Source organism: Echinops telfairi, unplaced genomic scaffold (genome assembly GCF_000313985.2).
Source record: "Echinops telfairi isolate 266 unplaced genomic scaffold, ASM31398v2 ScPeMD7_2291;HRSCAF=2852, whole genome shotgun sequence".
In the NCBI taxonomy this organism is placed as follows: domain Eukaryota; kingdom Metazoa; phylum Chordata; class Mammalia; order Afrosoricida; family Tenrecidae; genus Echinops; species Echinops telfairi.
The window spans coordinates 12,185,387-12,191,386 of record NW_022106189.1 but is presented as its reverse complement, the minus strand read 5'-3'; the positions used below and the strand labels follow the sequence as shown (position 1 = coordinate 12,191,386).

General features: G+C 39.8%; 1 protein-coding gene across 2 annotated transcripts in view; it reads left to right on the top strand.

The window, feature by feature from the left end:
* The window catches only part of BRD7 (bromodomain containing 7), a 50,213-nt gene that overhangs the window by 28,829 nt on the left and 15,384 nt on the right, over nucleotides 1-6,000 (top strand). The window lies entirely within an intron of this gene.

The following is a 6,000-nucleotide window of genomic DNA, read 5'->3' as shown; positions in this document are numbered from 1 at the left end:
TTGGGGATGTCTTGTAGGAAATCCATCTTGCAAGCTGAAGCAGGGAACTGCTAAGGCAGCTGCACCCGATGCAACCATCACAAAACAAGAGACCTTGAGAACTAGAAAGGCCGAGGCTCACCACCCATTTATCCCTCCGCCTTTCAACCAGCACCACATGTGATTTTTGGCCAGGCTGGCACAATTAACTAACTCAGTGATTTTTTTTTTTAATTATTGTTTAGGTTGAGCATCTACATGACAGTTGTATGTTTACAGAAATGTGATGTGCAAAGATCCAAGTATTTGTGCTTGAGTCTGAATGATTTTTGGATAAAGTTACCTGGGGAATAAAAACATTTGAACTGATGATTCTTGCACTCCGTATTTAGATAGCATTAATTCTCATTCTTAAGATTTGAGATACTATAATATAGTTACCCCTATCTGGCAAAATTTGCAGAGGCCAAAGGGAATATAAGATATTTATCTTACTTCTTAGAAGAAGACTCAGAATCCCAAACCAAACCACATTCAAGGATTATAAACCAGCAAATGCTTGTATATGAAGGAAAAATACATCAAACAAATGCAATCTTTTGTTACTTCAAGATATGTGCATAGTATTTGGGGGAATAGTTAAACTTACTGGCTTAACATATAAATAATATAGTTACTGTAACACGAAGAAATTTTCAATATTTTTATAGGGATAGGCCAGAAAAAAACATTCTTCATTTTTCCTTTTCTCGCTCTTCACAGCTCTTCCTGTTGAAGAGCCATACCCCTCCTGTGTTACAGCTTCCTGTTGACTGTTCTCTCCACCCGAGATGAGGGGGCTCCCTTCACCGCTAACTATAAAATGTTACATTTAGACCTTTGCATTAACTATTCTAATGGCAATGCTCCAAAGGTTATTGTTAAAGTGCCACCGAGTTGGTTATGACCCCTAGCACCCTGAGTACAAGCCTGCCTGGTCCTGGGCCGTCCTCAACATTGTTCTTGAATTGGAGCCCATGTTGTAACTACTGTGTCAAACCATCTTGCTGAGAGCCTCCCTCTTTCACTGCGCCTCTACTTTACTAAGCTTGATGTTCTTCTCCAGGGACTGATAATCACCTGACTTGTAAAAGTAAGTGAGACAAAGTCTTGCCTCTAAGGAGCACCCTGGCTGTACTTCTTCCTAAACCTATTTGTTTGTTCTTTTGGCATTGTTGGTTTGAAACTTTCAGTAGGACCATAATTCAGATGCATTGATGTTTTGATCTTCCTTTTTAAATGACTGGTCTTTTTAAATTCATAACAGCTTTTGATTATTTGCTGTAAAGTTGTAAATGTACAATGATTCACACATATATACATTTTTTTAAATAATTTTATTGGGGGTTTGGACAGCTCTTATCACAGTACATACGTACAGCAGATACTAAAGTGTAAGCCAAGTTTTTCAGCACATTCTCTATGCAGTTTTCGTGGTAAAATTAGGTGCCTTGGCAGATATTCAGGACAGCTTATACTCGAGTATATACGATAAGTCCATTATGTCATGCACATTTGTACATATGTTGCCATCCTCATTTTCAAAACATTTTCTTTCTGCTTGAGCCCTTGGTATCAACTCATTTTCCCCTCCGCCACCCTACCTCCCTCATGAATGCTTGGTAATTTATTTAATTTTTTTTTTTCACGTCTTACACCAACTGCTGTCTCCCTTCATCCACTTTTCTGTTGTCCGTCCCTCTAGGAGGGGGTTATATGTAGATCATTGTGATTGGCTCCCCATGTACATATTTTCTTTAAGTTACACCCAAGTGTTCTTACAACCAAGTCGCTATTTGGTTGTAACTAAAAAATGAGAATAATCAGCTGCAAACACAGAAAGAAATACTGTGTGCTGTAAAATCAGGGACGGTGTGTGTCAGGGTCGTATCTGTCACCATACTTATTCCATCTGTATGCTGAGCGAATAATGAGGGGACTGGATTATAAAGAAGACTGACGACTTATTAACAAGCTGTGGTATGCATATAACACAACCTTACTTGCTGAAAGGGAGGAAGACATGAATCACTTGCTGATGAAGTGCAAAGATTGCAGCCTTCAGTATGGATTACAACACAGTGTAAAGTAAGCCAAAATCCTCACAACTGGACCAATAGGTAACATCATCACAAATGTAGAAAAGGTTGAAATTGTCAAGGATTTCATCTTGCTTCGATCCACATTGTCCATAGAAGCAGCAGTCAAGAGATCATTGCATGTAACAAATCTGCTGCATAAGACCTCTTTAAAGTGTTGGTAGCAGGCAGGTTACTTTGAGGACTAAGGAACATCTGACCCAAGCCATATTTTCAAGTCCCTTGTATTCATGTGAAAGTTGGACATTGAATAAGGATGACTGTCAAAAAATTGATGGCCCTTCCCGACCTGATTGCTGAAGAAAAAGGTGAACATAAGTAAATGTGAAGAAAGCTGATGGTGCCCAGCTACCAAAAGATATAGTGTCTGGGGTCTTAAAGACTTGAAGACAATCAGCCATCTAGCTGAGAAACATCAAAGCCCACATGGAAGAAACACACCAGCCTGTCTGACCACAAGGTGTAGAAGGGATCAGTTATCAGGCATCAAAGAACTGAAAATCATATCAGTGGGTGTCTGCTTTACTGACACAATCACTGAAGACAAACGTGCATAAGCAAATGTGGTGAAGAGAGCTAATGGTGCCCAGCTATCAAAAGATATAGCATCTGGGGTCTTAAAGGCTTGAAGATAAACAAACGGCCATCTAGCTGAGAAGCATTAAAGCCCACATGGAAAAAGCTAACCAGCCTGTCTGACCACGAGGTGTAGAAGGGACCAATTATCAGACATCAAAGAACTAAAAATCAGATCAGTGGGTGCCCACCTTCCTGATATGATCACTGAAGACAAACAGCAATTGTGGTGAAGAAAGCTGATGGTGCCCAGCTATCAAAAGATATAGCGTCTGGGGTCTTAAAGGATTGAAGATAAAAAAGCGGCCAACTAGCTCAGAAGCAACAAAGCCCACATGGAAGAAGCACACCAGCCTGTGTGACCATGAGCTGTTGAAGGGATCAGGTATCAAGCATCAAAGAACAAAAAATCATATCATTGTGAAGGTGGGTGAGTGCAGGGTGGAGACTCAAAGCCCATCGGTAAACAACTGAACACCCTCTTACTGAAGGGTTGTGGGGAGGGGATGAACCAATCAGGGTGCAGGGTAGCAATGATGAAATATATAACTTTCCTCTAGTTCTTGAATGCTTCCTTCCCACCCCACTATCATGATCTCAATTCTACCTTATAAATCTGGCTAAACCAGAGGATGTACACTGGTACAGATGGCAACTGGAAACACAGGGAATCCAGGACAGATGACTCCTTCAGGACCAGTGGTGTGAGGGGCGATACTGGGAGGGTAGAGGGAGGGTGGGTTGGAAAGAGGCCTCCTCCCTGAAGGATGGACAACAGAAAAGTGGGTGAAGGGAGACGTCGGACTGTGTAAGATATAACAAAATAATAATTTATAAGTTATGGAGGGTTCATGAGGGAGGGGGTAGTGAGGAGGGAGGGGGGAAATGGGCAGCTGATATTAGGGGCTAGAGTAGAAGGCAAATGTTTTGATGATGAGGGCAGCGAATGTACATATGTGCCTGACACGATGGATGGATGGATGGATGGATGGATGGTGTTAAGAATTGCACAAGCCCCCAATAAAAAAAATTTTCAAAGAAAATTGATGGCATTTGAAACATGGTATTGCTAAAGAATATTGGGAGTATAATGGACTACTAAATGAACAAACAAATCTGTACAAGGATTCAAGAATGTTGAGATTTTATCTAACATACTTCGGAGAGACGAGTCCCTGGAGAAGGACATCACGCTTGGTAAAGTCGAGGGCAGTGAAAGAGGAAGGCCCTCGATGAGATCAATGGGCGCAAATAGAACACTTGTGAGGATGGCACAGGACTGGGTGGTGATTCACTCTGTTCTACACAGGGTCGCTATGCGTTTGAACCAACTCTACAACAACTACCAGCTAGAAATTTTAACCTTTATAAACAATGGACATGCATATGTTAACTCTTTTGATCTCTGTAAATAAGTACTTGAGTAGAATACTGCATTTAATAAATAATACTTTATATAGCATAATGTCTTCAGACAGAACCAGGCTACCATATATGCTCATGTATTAGATGAGTTTTTCAGCACATTTTTACTGCAGTTTCTGTGGTAAAATTAGGTGCCTCGGCTGATATTTGGGTCGGCTTATACTCGAGTATATTCTAGTACTACACAAAGGACACTGTATAACTTTCATTAGCCTTTTTCCTGCCCTATAAAACTAGGACTAAGCTAGTGGAGGTAAGCACTCAATTAGTAGTATTAATGGCAAAGAACCAAGTGCTTTTACTCTATTGTTATTGTAAAAGTGATGATCAGTAAACAGTATGCTGATATGAGCAAGTATTAATGACCCAAAAAAGAAGAAAGCATTTCACTGAAAGTAAAATTAATTGAACTCAATTTTTCCCCTTGTTTCTAAATTTAAGAGAATTTCTATAATTGAATTATTTTAATTCTATGCATACTGCGTTAAAATGTTCGTAGTCTGGTTTGTGCTTTACAAATTTTAGGATGGGTACTTAAACCCTGTGATCAAGACCTATTCATTTAACCAACATTTAGTGAGCACCTACTATGTGCCAAAGAGCTCATAATGTATTTGACTGGTTCGAGCCTACCAGTGGCTTTGCTAGAGAAAAGACCTGCACATCTGCTCCAGTAAAGATTGTAGCCTGGGGTACCCTATGGGGTAGTTCTACCTTGTCCTGTCGAGTTGCTTGCTGTGAGTCAGAATTGACTTGATGGCACACAACAACAGTGTGCCAACACACTGTAGTGCTTGGCATACGGGGATGACTGAGGCCTAGTTCGGGTGACATACATGGAATGGACAAATGGCCATTAAACATTTATAGACATATCTAATGCATTAATATTCTTAATGTTTTTAAAAATTAAATGGGAAACTTCTTAAATACTCCACTTGGTCAGATTTCAGAGAAATTTGCAAACATTAATATAAACTGCTTGCTGGGAGGCAAGAAGCCCTAATGGCACTGTGGGCTAGGCATTAGGTTGCTAACCCCATAACAAGGTTGGTGGTTCAAACCCACCAGCTGCCCTGTGGGAGAAAGGTGAGGTGATCTATTTTCATAATGATTTATAGTCTTGCAGATCCTATGTAGGATTGATGCAAAATTGATCCTTTAACAGTGTGGGCTTTTTTGTGGGTTGTTGTTTTTTTTCTTTTTGCGGGGGTTTCTAAAAGGCAATTTGGCGGTAAGTATCAAAATCCTTAAAAAATAATTCACTTTAAAGTAGTGTTTTCGACATTAGAGATCTATCCTAAAGAGCTAATAAGAAACTCTACGGAGTTGTAAAAAGTCCATGGGATTGATAATAGTTGAAACCAGTGTATAATCGAGTGCCCAAACAGTAGGATGTTAATAAATAATGGTACATGATGTGGGGTGAAATGCTAAGTTGTGATCAAAAGGGCTTTGAAGAGTAATGATATGGAAGAAAGATGCTTGTTACTAAGTAGTATTCAGTATAATTTACATTTGCTAATATGTTTACTGCTTTCAAAAATGCTTGAGTGTTAAACCAGTTAACGCTTGTTTTCTCAATGGTAAGTTAACAATGTTTTGTTTTTCTTAACAATCTTTTCTTTTTTCTAATTAAAATATATTACATTGACAATTTTAACATTACTTTAAACTAAAATCGCAGTTCCAGCCTTTCTTCAGGCTCTCACAGTTTAAGAGCTGTGCTATTGTCGCCTAGTGTGATGAGAATAGGCCCTGCCACGAGAGGCTGGGCTCGTGGTCCCAGCTTCTGCTTCTCTGTCCCTGGGTGAGCATGTAGCATTTCAGGGCTACACTATTTGTCTTTGAGTGACCAGTACTTCCTGGTTCCAGATTCCTT